General features: G+C 38.9%; 1 protein-coding gene and 1 pseudogene across 1 annotated transcript in view; both read right to left on the bottom strand.

Annotated features, from left to right (window-relative positions):
- DTWD2 (DTW domain containing 2) overlaps positions 1–13,959 on the bottom strand; it is a 101,434-nt gene that overhangs the window by 79,477 nt on the left and 7,998 nt on the right. The gene's annotated exons all lie outside the window — the stretch shown is intronic.
- On the bottom strand, positions 3,977–5,246 carry LOC130854209 (E3 ubiquitin-protein ligase makorin-1-like; annotated as a pseudogene).

The following is a 13,959-nucleotide window of genomic DNA, read 5'->3' as shown; positions in this document are numbered from 1 at the left end:
TGAATCCACAAATGCAGAACCATGGATAAGGAGGGCCAACTGTACAGTTATATGCAGATTTTCGACTGTGCAAAGGGTTGGCACCCCTAACCCCTGTGTTGTTCAAGGGTCAACTGTAAATGAAATAAAAACTTTAAAAGAAAAAAATTAGAAAAGATCAATGAAACTAAAACTGGTTCTTTGAAAAGATAAATAAAATTGATAAACCTTTAGCCACACTCATCAGACTTATCAAAAAATAACAAGTGGACCCAAATAAATAATATCAGGGATTTCCCTTGGTTGCCTAGTGGTTAGGATTCTGGGATTCCACTGCAGTGGCCCAGGTTCAATTCCTGGTCGGGGAAAATCCTGCAAACTGCACTGTGTGCTCCTCCCTCCCCCCAAAAAAAATCAGAAATGAAAGAGAAGTAACAACCAACACTACAGAATACAAAGAATCATAAGAGATCACTATGCACACCAATATCATACTATATACACCAATAAAATGGACAACCTAGAAGAAACGGAAAAATTCCTAGAAATATACAATCTCTCAAGACTGAATCATGAAGAAACAGAAAATATCAGTAGACTAATTAACAGCAACAAAATAGACTCAGTAATTTAAAAAATTTTCACAAACAAAAGCCAAGGACCAAACAGCTTCACAGGTAAATTCTACCAAACAGTTAAAGAAGAGTTAACACCTATGCTTCTCGAATTATTCCAAAAACCTGAAGAAAAAGGAATGATTCCAAACTTATTCTATGAGGCCAGCTTCACCCTGATACCACAACCAGACAAAGACACAACAAGAAAAAAATTACAGGCCAATATTACTGATGAACCTAAATGCAAAAATCCTCAACAAAATACTAACCAATCAAATTTGACTATACATTAAAAAGAACATACACCATGGTCAAGGACTTATCTCAGGGATACAAAGATGGTTCAATATCCACAAAGCAATCACTATGACAGACCACAGTAACTTTAAGAATAAAAATCATATTATCATCTCAATAGATCCAGAAAAAGCTTCTGACAAAATTCAACATCAATTTATGATAAAAAAATTCTCAATAAAGTGGACATGCAGGGAACATATCTCAACATAGTAAAGACCATATATGAAACACCTACAGCCAATATCATACTCAGTGATAAAAAGTATTTTCTCTAATGTCAGTAACAAGACAAGGATGCTCACTCCCACCACTTTTATTCAAAACAGTACTGAAAGTCCTAGTCACAGCAATCAGACAATAAGAATAAAAGGCACCCAAATTGGAAAGGAAGAAGAAAAATTGTCACTGTTTTCAGATGACATTGATACTATATACAGAAAATCCTAAAGAAACCACCAAAAAGACTATGAGAACTAATAAACAAATTCAGTAATGCTGCAGGATACAAAATTAATGTAAAGAAACCTGTTTTTTCTATACACTACCAATGAACTATTAGAAAAAAAAAATGCCATTTACAATTGCATCAAAAAGAATAAAATACCTAGGAACAAATTTAACCAAGGTGGTGAAAGACCCATACACTGAAAACTATAAGACACTGATGAAAGAAACTGAAGATGACACAAACAATGGAAAGATATACCATGGTCACAGGCTGGAAGAATTATTACTGTTAAAATGACCATACTATCCAAGGTAATCTACAGAGTTAATGTAATCCCTATCAAAATACCAATGACATTTTTCACAGAACTATAACAAATAATCTAAAATTTTTATAGCAGCACAAAAGACCCTAAATAGTAAAAACAATCTTAAGAAAAAAGAACAATGCTAGAGGTATCACAGTCCCTGATTTCAAAGTACACTACAAAGCTACAGTCATCAAAACAGTATAGTGCTGGCACAAAAACAGACATATACATCAATGGAACAGGATAGAAAGTCCAGAAATAAACCAACATTTATATGGTCAATTAATCTATGACAAGAAGACAATAAGATACAATTGGGCAAAGACAGCCTCTTCAATAATAATGTTGAGAAACCTGAACAGCTACACGGAAAAGAATCAAAATGAACTACTTTCTCACACTATATACAAAAATGAACTCAAAATGGATTAAAGACTTAAATGTAAGACCTGAAATCATAAAACTCCTAGAAGGAAAAATAGGCTGTATGCTTTGACATTAGTTTTAGCACTGTTTTTGGATACGTTTCCTCAGGCCAGGGAAACAAAAACAGAATAAACGAAGGGACTACATCAATCTACAAAGTTTTGGCACAGCAAGGGAAACTATCAACAAAACAATAAGGTATACAGGAACTCTCTGTACTATTTTCACAACTTTTAAGTCTAAAATTATTTTTAACTTAAAATTAAATCAATCAGTAGCCAAATTCCAACTTCTATACTCCAAAAGAAAATAATGTCATCATTGCCACTGTAACACATGTACATATTACATTAGATTCTCCTCTCAAAGAATTCATTATTTGTTGGGGAGTGGTAAAAATGGATAAAGGGGATCAAAAGGTACAAACTTTCAGTGATAAAATAAATTGCATATTTGAAAGCTGCTAAGAGAGTCGATCTTAAAAGTTATCACAAGAAAGAAAACTTTCTGTAACTATGTAAGGTGACAGACGTTAACTAGACTTATTGTGGTGATCATTTTGCATTGTATATAAATATCAAATCATTATGTTGTACACCTGAAACTAATATAAGGTTATATGTCAATTATACCTCAATAAAAATATAAAAAAGAATCCATGTTTTGCTAGAACAATGGTAATTGCTGCATTTTTTCAGAGATTTCTTCCTTTGAGAGTTTGCGTTAAAGATTCAATTTCAGGTACATTAAGGGTGATATATATGCTTTGTTTGTTAACTACTCAGGTAACTGTGTACCTTCAATTTGGTGGAAATTGGAACTCTTGTGCATTGCTGGTGGGAATGTAAAATAGTTGCAGCTACTATGGAAAATACTTCGGCAATTCCTCAAAAAGTTAAACACAGAACCACCATATGACCCAGCAATTCCACTCCTAGGTATATATCCAAAAGAATTAAAAGCAGGAAATAGAATAGATATTGTATACCAATGTTCATGGCAACACTATTCACAATAGCCAAAAAGTAGAAACAAACCAAGTGTCCATCAACTAAAGAATGGATAACAGATAAATTAAGATGGCATATACATACAATTCAGCCATAAAAATGAAATTTTGATATATGCTATAGCATGGATGCACCTTGAAAGCATTATTCTCAGTGAAATGACAGAGGACAAATATTGTATGATTATACAAAGTATCTAGAATAGCTAAATTCATAGAAACAGAAAGTAGAATAGAGGTTAACAGGGGCTGGGGGGAGGAGGGGATGAGAAGATATTAAATGGGTACAGAGTTTATACTGGAGATAATGAAAAGTTTTGGGTATAGATAGTAGTGATGGTTACATAACATTATAAATGGATTTAATGCCACTGAATGTACACTTATAAATGGTTAAAATAATAAATATTATGTCATGCACATGCTAACACAATTTTTTAAAAAATTTACCTGCCATATACAAGTAGATCATACAGATCTCTCTTAAGACTTTTTTTTGAACAGTCTAAGAGTCACAGCAAAATGACGGAAAGGTACTGAGATTTTCTATATACTCCCTGCCCCAACACATGTATATCCTCCCCATTATTAATATCCCCCATCAGAGTGGTACATCTGTTACAAACAATGAACCTACACTGACAGTCAGCATAGCCTTTTTTTTTTTAACTTTAAGATTTATTTTTGTAACTTTTTTAAACAGAGAAAACAACATACTCCTCGAGGAAAGGTGAGGGATTGAGAAGACAGGTCCTGGGTAAAAATTATTACGACAGCACTTGGAGCTGAGAGGCCTGCCTAGGAGAGAACCACAGGCACTGCCACCACCACCAGGGACAGAGGCTCTCTGAGGCTCAGCAAACCAGTTCACATGCCCCACAAAGCTGCTATAGACCCAAGTCATAAAAATCTTCCAGCTCATCATGAAACAAGTCCCACTCATCTTCAGAGTCTGTCAGGTAGTCATCCCCACCTGCAGCCAAAAGCATAAGCAACATCTTGCCCAGCTCAAAGGTGACAACCTCTTCTTCGTCGTCGTCAAAGGGGTTGCCGTTCTCTCATTCCTCCATGAGCTCCCAGAAGTGGTTCCTTCGTTGGGCCTGGTTTCTGCTTGATGTTCCCACTTTCTGTCTCCGTGGCTCCTCTCTATGGCCATCAGGGTAAGCATGCTTGTAAAAACAGTTCCCTCCAAATGGGCAGCTCCCACGTCCTTCATCAAAATACCTGCACCCCATGTTGCTCATCGCCTCCTTGTATTTCTGAATAAGCTTCTGCTTCTCTTCTTTCTCCTCCACCCAGTACTCACTTGGAATGACAAAGTTAGATGTGATCCAGCATTTGGGGCAGGACTTTATGATCTTGCTCTCAAATTGCTTGGCACTCCTCCACTTGCGAATACACTTGAGACAGTAGGTGTGGTTGCAGTTGGAGAAGATCCCAAAGCGGCGCTCACTGGGGTTGGCCTTCTCGTAGACCACACCCATGCAGATCCCACACACCATGTCCTTGCTGTGCTGCACCACGAACGAGAGCTCCATGTCCTTCTCATGGGCCTCGATGCAAGGTTTTATGTGCTGTGATCTCTGGGCAGCATCCATTGGGTGGAGCACCTGCAGCCCACACATATCACACGAGTCTCCGTGGAGATACACACAGTTCCCCCCACACTGGCACTCTCCCACTGCAGCGTAGGGGCAGAGCTGCTTCTCTGTTTCCACTGCAGTTTGCTCCTTCTTGGATTCTTCCTTGGTCACTGAGCCCTGCAGGGGTGCTTCAGTGGAGGAAGGGGCAGTAAGGCCACAGTAGGGCTGCCCAAGAACAAACTCAGTGGCGTTCATCCAGTCTTCTGAACCTGCTCCTACAGTTGCAAAGTTTGAATTTCTTGACTCGGCTTCACCCATATTCATTTCAACAATCGGTCCAACTACTGATGAGAGACTTGAGGAAGCAGCAAGGGATGGTTTTGCAGTTAGATCTGTAGCAGTTGCTTCTTCCTGCTTCAATGGCTTGCTATGTTCATATCTGCAGCAGTCTCCGTAAATAAAGTGCTCTCACTGAAAATACTTGCACACTACACCATATGGACTGTCAGAGGTCATGCGAGCAGCGACAGTTATCTCCTTCCTTACAAACCCCATGCATGAAATACCTGCAGGTGACCTGTTTAGTCCAGCTGCTTCCGTCGCTGCCACCTCCCCCACCCCTGCCCCTGGGGACGGGGAGGTGACTGTGGGATAGGGGGAGGGGGAGGCCGCTGCTGCTCCTGCTCCTATAGCTTTTTAAAAATAATTTATATCTCTATATTGAGTGTCTCTATTGAGTCACAATCATTATATTTCTTTCCTTTAATTGTTTGAACCTATTATAACTTTGAAGTATTTTTCTACTAAATCCAAACTCTGGATCGACTCAAAGACAGTTTCTATTTGCTGTTGTTCCCTGTATGTGAGTCACACTTTCCTGTTTCTCTGCATGTCTAGTAAGCTTTGGTTAAAAACTGGCCATTTTAGACAATATAGTATAGAAACTCTGATTCTATTTAATTTTTCTGGTTGCTGTTCTTTGGAAATTTGCTTGGACTTAAACTGCAGACTCTCTCCTCTTGAAGTGTATAGTCACTGGTATGTTTGCTCAGTTCCTACAGGTCACACCTGTGAGATCAGACACATTTCTATCAGGTCAATCTCTCTAACCCTTTGCAAGGTCAGAAGACTCATTCCGTACCTTTCCATTTTCTTCCCTGAATAATCTTGGAACACTTCTACTTACTTCACTTCACTGCTCCCTTTTTCCCTACAACCTTTCCACTAGACTTCCAGTGGAAGAAAAACAAGAAACAAGCAAACTAAAAACTCAGCAGAGAAAAAAAAAAAATCCTATCAATAATACCTTCAAATTTGCCTTTCTGATTGAAATGTGAAGAGCCACCAAGAGAAATGAGAAGCTGACCACAGGCAGGTAAGGGATTCAGGAGGTAAAAGGTGGACCCTAAGAAAGACAATAATTAAAACTGCCCATCTCAAAATAATTAAAAATAGAACATGGACAAAGGAAAAGGAAAAGAATCTATGATTAAAAGAAGATAAAAGAACACCTCACTGGAAGTATGTATTATATGCAATAGGAAAACAAAGACAGTCATACTGTTCATTTCAGTATAATTCATTATTATGTGATGCAGAAATAAAAACATGAACGTTAAAGCAGCTCTGCCTCTAATATTCACCTGACCTTAACAACATATGAAAGAGAATAACTATGTAAATCACAAAGTTGTTTTACGTAAATAAAAATGTACATGTAAAAAGGCACTTTGTAACCTGTGAAATCTTTTAAAATAATGCCAAATTTATTTAGATACAGAGAACAAACAGGTTGCTGCCAGAGAGGAAGCGGGTATGAGGATAAGTGAAAAAGGTGAGGGAAATAAAGAGGTACAAACTTCCAGTTACAAAATAAATGTGGTACCCATATGAAATGTACAGTATGAGGAATACAGTGAATAATTATGTAATATCTTTGTATAATGACAGTGGTAACTAGACTTATGTGGTGAGCATTTTCTAATGTACAGAAGTATCAAGTCTTTATGTTGTACACCAGGAATTAACATAATGCTGAACATCAAATATACTTCAAGAAACAAATTTAAGGAAAAAGATCATATTTGTGGTTACCAGAGGCAAGGAGTGGTGAGAGGGAGAATTGGATGAAGGAGGTCAAAAGGTACAAACTTCTAGTTACAAGATAAATAAGTACTAGGGATGTCATAACGTAATTAACACTGCTGTATATTGTATATGAAAGCTGTTAATCAAGTAAATCCTGGGAGTTCCCTGCTGGTCTAGTGGTTAGGATCCAGCACTTTCACCACCATGGGCCGGGTTCAATCCCTGGTTGGGGAACTGAAATTCTACAAGCCGCAGAGAGTGGCCTAAAAAATTAAATAAATAAGGTAAATCCTAAGAGTTCTCATCACAAGGAAAAATTTTTTTCTTTTTCTTTTATTTTTATCTAAATGAGATGATGGATGTTCAATAAACTTATTGTGGTAATCATTCCACGGTGTATGTAAGTCAAATCATTATGTTGTACATCCTAAACTCACACAGTGCTGTATGTTAATTATATCTCAATAAAACTGGAAGAATAAAATACATTACATATTTTTAAAAAAAAGTGAAAGACAAATTTTAGACTAGACTATTTCAGACTATATCCTCTAGCTACATAAGCATTAAGAGAACTATGAATTATTAATTTGGGGCAAATGTAAACATACTTAAAAAATTAATGTGCTTTGATGTTTTTTGAAGAAAACTTCCACATATCAGAGGGTAATAATAATGCTCTTACTTTTCTTGGGGAAAATAAATCAAACATTTAGAAAGCTTTAAAGTGGTTTTTAAAAATTGATCACTCCTGGCCCACGTGTGCCTTCCAGTCACACTTCTTCGGGTGGTTGTAGCTGAAGCCCATTCCAGCCCACGGAGTCCCACAGAGCAGGCACCGTCTCGGCTCTTCCTCCAGAGATTTGGCTTTTGAGAAGAAAGATAGCAGCAAAGTAGAAGGACGTGGAATGCCTCCCTCTCCACAGATGCACCAGGAATACACCAAAAGATGCAATAACTCCCACAGAGAACCAGCTGAACACCAGCAAATGACTTCGGACAGCAGAAAGGACTGCAAAGATCCCGATATAACTGGGTAGGACAGGGGAAAAAAAAAGGAGAAAGAGGAGGAGAAGAAAGGAAAGGGATGGGTCCCACACCCTGGGGCAGGGGGATCTGAAACAGATGGGAGATTGCCGAATTCGGGGAAATATCCCTTATCTGACGGGGGAACCCCTTCTCCAATGGGGAATTTCCCTGGGTCACAAGGGAGGCATTTGGGACTGTTCAAAGAGGGTTGAAGCGGCTGAGCTGTGGCAGACAGGAAAGAGTGAGAAACACAGAGAGGGTCTGCACCACAGCTCAGTGTGTCCGGACTGAGACACTGGTTCACAACTGAACAGGAGGTCTGGGAGCTGGAACGTGGGAACCGGAGAACTGATTCAGGGTGAGAAACATTGTTGGCAGTGGGGAGATGGACTGAGGGGACAGGAGGGAAGAAATCCGCAGCAGAGAGTGCCTACCACAGAAAGCTGGGCAGCCATGGCAGCGGCACAATACTGCTGACTCACAAGCAGAGGGGAAGAGCGGCAGGTGTAGCTTCTCTCTCAGCGCCTGCAAGGGACAAAGGAAGGACCCCCGTGGGCCTGGCTAGTGCACTCAGGGATAACAAAGGCCCCCGGGCGGGGCTGGCCTAGAGTGCCTGCAGCCAAGAGCCAAAAGTTCGCAGAGTGGCCCAGCTCTGGAGACATTCTGTTTATACCTGAGCCACTGGCGTCCCTCTGCAACAGGCACCACCATAGCTGACTGAGCTGCTGTGACCCAGGCAGGGTGACCCAGGCAGGGTGCCCCGGCGGAGTCATAGCAGGGGGGAGGAGCCGCAGTTGGAGTCACTCTCTAAGCCTGAGCCACTGTGACCCAGGCAGGGCGTCACTGCTCACGCACTCCCAGGGGAAGGAGCCACTATTGTACCCTCCCTTTCCCCACACACTGGCACTTACAGATGAACAAAGGAAGCTCTGCTAGTCGCAGAGTAATACAAAAAATCCAAGGTGTGTAGAAGGACACTTACAGCTGAGACCCCAAGGAAACAGAAACATTATTATTAATTCTATTGATCTGGTCCATTCTAGGGTCAGTTCTATTGTTTTTTTGTTTTTTTTAAATTTTATTTTATTAATTACAATCTTAGTCCTAAGGGATCTATGTTTTACAACATATATTTCTTTATAATATTTTTATTCTATTTTTATTTTTAGTCTTTTTATATAATTCTATTTCTAGCTAAGTTTTTTGTAGTACTGACTGTATCTCTCCTACCTTCTTTTCATCTCTATCCTTTATACATTTCTATTTCATTATTTTTCTTTTCCTATTTCCAGTCACACTACGCTCTTCTGTTGCCCTGTCTTCTATCGTTTTTTAGTTTCTTTTATCTTAATATACTTATAACCAATATTATCATTCGGCTCTGTTTCCTTGCTTTATTCTCCAGATGACACACTGCTTTGGTTTTTATTATTAGGTATGTTCTTTATCTTAGTTCTGATTATAATTGTCTGATTTTCTTTTAGGAATCTTCACTCTGTCTCATTGTACTCTCGCTCTGTATTACATTTGATCCTAGCTTTCAAAATTTCCCTGGATATGTGTTTGCGTGGTTGTTTTTTTTTTTTTAAATTAATTACAATCTTAGTGCTAAGGGATCTACATGTATTATAACATACTTTTTTATACTTTTATTCTATATTTCCTTCTACTTTTATTTTTAGACTTTTTAGGTATTTCTATTTCTAAGTTTTTTGTAGTGCTAACTTTATCTCTTCTACCCTCTTTCCTTCTCTATCTTTTATACATTTCTATTTTTTTCTCTCTTTTCTTTTTCTTTTCATATTTCCAGTCACACTACACTCTTCTGTTGCCCTGTCTTCTATCCTTCTTTAGTTTATTTTATCTTAATATACTTATAAGCAATATTATCGGTCTGCTCTCTTTCCTTGCTTTATTCTCCAGATGACACACTGCTTTTTTTGTTTTTTGTTTTTATTTAATTTATTTATTGGCTGTGCTGGGTCTTCGTTGCTGCACACGACCTTTCTCTAGTTGCTGAGAGTGGGGGCTACTCTTCATTGTGGTGCATGGGCTCCTCATTGTAGTGGCTTCTCTTGTTATGGAGCACAGGCCCTAGGCACGTGGGCTTCAACAGTCGCGGCACATGGGCTCAGCAGTTGTGGCTCATGGGCTCTAGAGCACAAGCTCAACAGTTCTGGCACACAGGCTTAGTTGCTCCGTGGCATGTGGAATCTTCCCAGGGCAGGGCTTGAACCAGTGTCCCCTGCATTGGCAGGCGGATTCTTTACCACTGCGCCACCTAGGAAGTCCACTGCTTTGGTTTTTATTATTAGGTTTTGTCTTTATCTTAGTTCTAAGTATAACTGTCTGATTTCGTTCTGAGAATCTTCAGTCTGTCTGGTGGTACTCTCACTCTTTATTACATTTGATCCTAGCCTTCAAAATCTCCCTGGATTTGTGTTTGTGTGGGGTTTTTTTTATTTTTTTATTTATTTTTTTTTGGTTTTGAATTTCTGTTGGTTTCTCTTTAATTGTCTGATGGCATACTCGGGTTCTTCTGTCAGGCCCTTCTAGTGCCTTATGTTCTATTGGATTCAGTATTTGTGTGTCTTATACATGAATGTGTTTCCTTGACTTAGTATTTGTTTGACTCAACACTCTGCTATTAGTCTGCGACTTGGACAGTCTTCTTTAAACCCCTTTATTGCCAGGACAAGCAACCTCTGAAATCTGGACTACTCCATCAGAAGTCAAGTAGGAGGCTCTGGGGAGGGAGCACTGAATCCAGGATGCTAGACTACTAGGGAGTCCTCAGACACAGGGAAGATGAACTGCAGAGAACTCTCACGGAGCCCGGTATCAGAGTCTAAGACTCGGCTTCATCCGACTGTGTGAAACAGCCAGTGCTGGACACCTCACACCAAACTATAAACAAGACAGGAACACAAACCCACTCATCAGCACACAGACTACCTAAAGCCATATTAACCTCACAGATACCCTAAAACACACCTCCAGACACAGCCCTGCTCATCAGAGAGAAAAGACACAGAGCCACACACTGGAAAGCAGACAGCAGACCTCCCACCAGGAAGCCTACTCAAGACACTGGATGAACCCCACCCCAGGGAGCAGAGGGCAGAAATAGAAGGAATTAGTACTAGGCAGCATAGGGAAAGGAGACAGCAAATCCTATAAATTAGACAAAATGGGAAAACAAAGAAACACCTTTCAGGCAAAGGAGCAGAAAAAAAAACCCACAAGACCAAATAAATGAAGAGGAAATAGGAAAATTGCCTGAAAAAGAATTCAGAGTAATCACAGTAAAGTTGATCCAAAATCTCAATAACAAAATACAGAAAATACAAGAAACAGTTAATAAGGACCCAGAAGAACTAAAGAGCAAACAAACAGTAATGGACAACAAAATAACCAATATTAAAAATATTTTAGATGGTATAAACAGCAGTATAACTGAGGCAGAAGAACGAATAAGTGAGTTGGAAGACAGAATGGGGGAAATAACTGCCACAGCGCAGGAAAGAGAAAAAAGAATAAAAAGAATGGAAGACAGTCTCAGAGACCTTGGTGACAACATTAAGCGCACCAACATTTGAATCATAGGCATCCCAGAAGAAGAAAAAAAGAAAGGGTCTGAGAATATATTTGAAGAGGTTATAGTGGAAAACTTCCCCAACATGGGAAAGGAAATAAAATCAAGTCCAAGAAGCACAGAGAGTCCCATACAAAATAAACCCAAGGAAAAATACACCAAGGCACATATTAATCAAACTAATGAAAATTAAACACAAAGAAAAAATATGAAAAGCAGCAACAGAAAAGCAACAAATAATATATAAGGGAAAACCCATAAGGATAACAGCTAATCTTTCTGCAGAAACTCTGCAGGCCAGAAGGGAATGGCAGGATATACTGAAAGTCCTTAAAGAGAAAAACCTACAGCCAAGAATACTCTGCCTAGCAAGAATCTCATTCAGATTCGACGCAGAAATCAAAACCTTTATACACAAGCAAAAGTTAAGAGAATTCAAGCACCACCAAACCAGCCTTACAACAATTGCTAAAGGAACTTTTCTAAGTAGGAAACACAAGAGAAGGGAAAGACCTACAAAAACAAACCCAAAACAATTAAGAAAATGGTTATAGGAACACACATATCAATAATCACCTACATGTAAATGGATTAAATGCTCTAACCAAAAGACACAGGCTGGCTGAATGGACACGAAAACAAGACCCTTCCATATGCTGCCTGCAAGAAATCCACTTCAGACCAAGGGACCCTTACAGACTGAAAGTAAAGGGATGGTAAAAGATATTCCACGCAAATGGAAGTCAAAAGAAACCTGGAGGAGCAATACTCATATCAAAGTGACTTTAAAGTAAAGACTATTACAAGAGACAAGGAAGGACACTACACAATGATCAAGAGATCTATCCAAGAAGAATAAACAACAATTGGAAATATCTATGCACCCAATACAGGAGCACCTCAATACATAAGGCAAATGCCAACAGCCATAAAAGGAGAAATCGACAGTAATACAATAATAGAAGGAAACTATAACACCCCACTTACATCAATGGACAGAACATCCAAACAGAAAATAAATAAGGACACACAAGCTTTAAAGGACACATTAGACCATCTCAACTTAATTGATATTTAAAGGACATTCCATCCAAAAATGACAGAATACACTTTCTTCCCAAGTGCACAAGGAACGTTTTCCAGGATAGATCACATCTTGGGTCACAAATCAAGCCTCGGTAAATTCAAGAAAATTGAAATCATATCAAGCATCTTCTCTGACCACAATGCCATGAGACTATAGATATCAATTACAGGAAAAAAACTGTAAAAAATACACACACATAGAGGCTAAACAATTCACTATTAAACAACCAAGAAATCACTAAAGAAATCAAAGAGGAAATCAAAAAATACTTAGAAACAAATGACAATGAAAACACAACAACCCAATACCTATGGGACGCAGCAAAAGCAGTTCTAAGAGGGAAGTTTATAGCAATACAGTCCTACCTCAAGAAACAAGAAAACTATCGAATAAACAACCTAACCTTACACCTAAAACAATTAGAGAAAGAAGAACAAAAAAACCCCAAAGTGAGCAGAAGAAAAGAAATCATAAAGATCAGAGCAGAAATAAATGAAAAAGAAATGAAGGAAACAATAGCAAAGATCAATGAAACAGAAAGCTGGTTCTTTGAGAAGATAAAATTAATAAACCATTAGCCAAACTCACCAGGAAAAAAGGGGAGAAGATGCAAATCAACAGAATTAGAAATGAAAAAGAACTAACAACTGACACTGCAGAAATACAAAAGATCATGTGAGACAACTACAAGCAACTACATGCCAACAAATTGCATAACCTGGAAGAAATGGATAAATTCTTAGAAAAATACAATCTTCCAAGACTGAAGCAGGAAGAAATAGAAAATATGAATAGACCAATCAAAAGTACAGAAATTGAGACTGTGATTAAAAATCTCCCAACAGGGCTTCCTAGGTGGCTCAGTGGTTAAGAATCCGCCTGCCAATGCAGGGGACACGGGTTCGATCCCTGCTCCAGGAAGATCCCACGTGCCGTGGAGCAACTAAACCTGTGCACCACAACTATAGAGCCTGTGCTTTAGAGCCCATGAGCCACAACTATTGAGCCCATGTGCTGCAACTACTGAAGCCCACACACCTAGAGCCCGTGCTCTGCAACAACAGAAGCCACGGCAATGAGGAGCCCGCACACCACAACGAAGAGTAGCCCCCACTCACCGCAACTAAAACAAAGCCTGCGCACAGCAAAAAGGACCCACCACAGCCAATTAAATAAATAAATAAATAAAAATTTATTAAAAAAAAAAAATCTAAAATCTCCCAACAAACAAAAGCCCAGGACCAGATGGATTCACAGGCAAATTCTATCAAACATTTAGAGGAGAGCTAACACCTATCCTTCTCAAACTCTTCCACAATACAGCAGAAGGAGGAACACTCCCAATCTCATTCTATGAGGCCACCATCACGCTGATATCAAAACCAGGCAATGATGTCACAAAAAAAGAAAATTACAGGCCAATATCACTGACGAATGTAGATGCAAAAATCCTCAACAAAATACTAGCTAATAGATTCCAACAGCACA

This window comes from Hippopotamus amphibius, chromosome 1, assembly GCF_030028045.1.
Source record: "Hippopotamus amphibius kiboko isolate mHipAmp2 chromosome 1, mHipAmp2.hap2, whole genome shotgun sequence".
Taxonomy (NCBI): domain Eukaryota; kingdom Metazoa; phylum Chordata; class Mammalia; order Artiodactyla; family Hippopotamidae; genus Hippopotamus; species Hippopotamus amphibius.
This window is presented reverse-complemented; position numbering and strand designations above follow the sequence as displayed.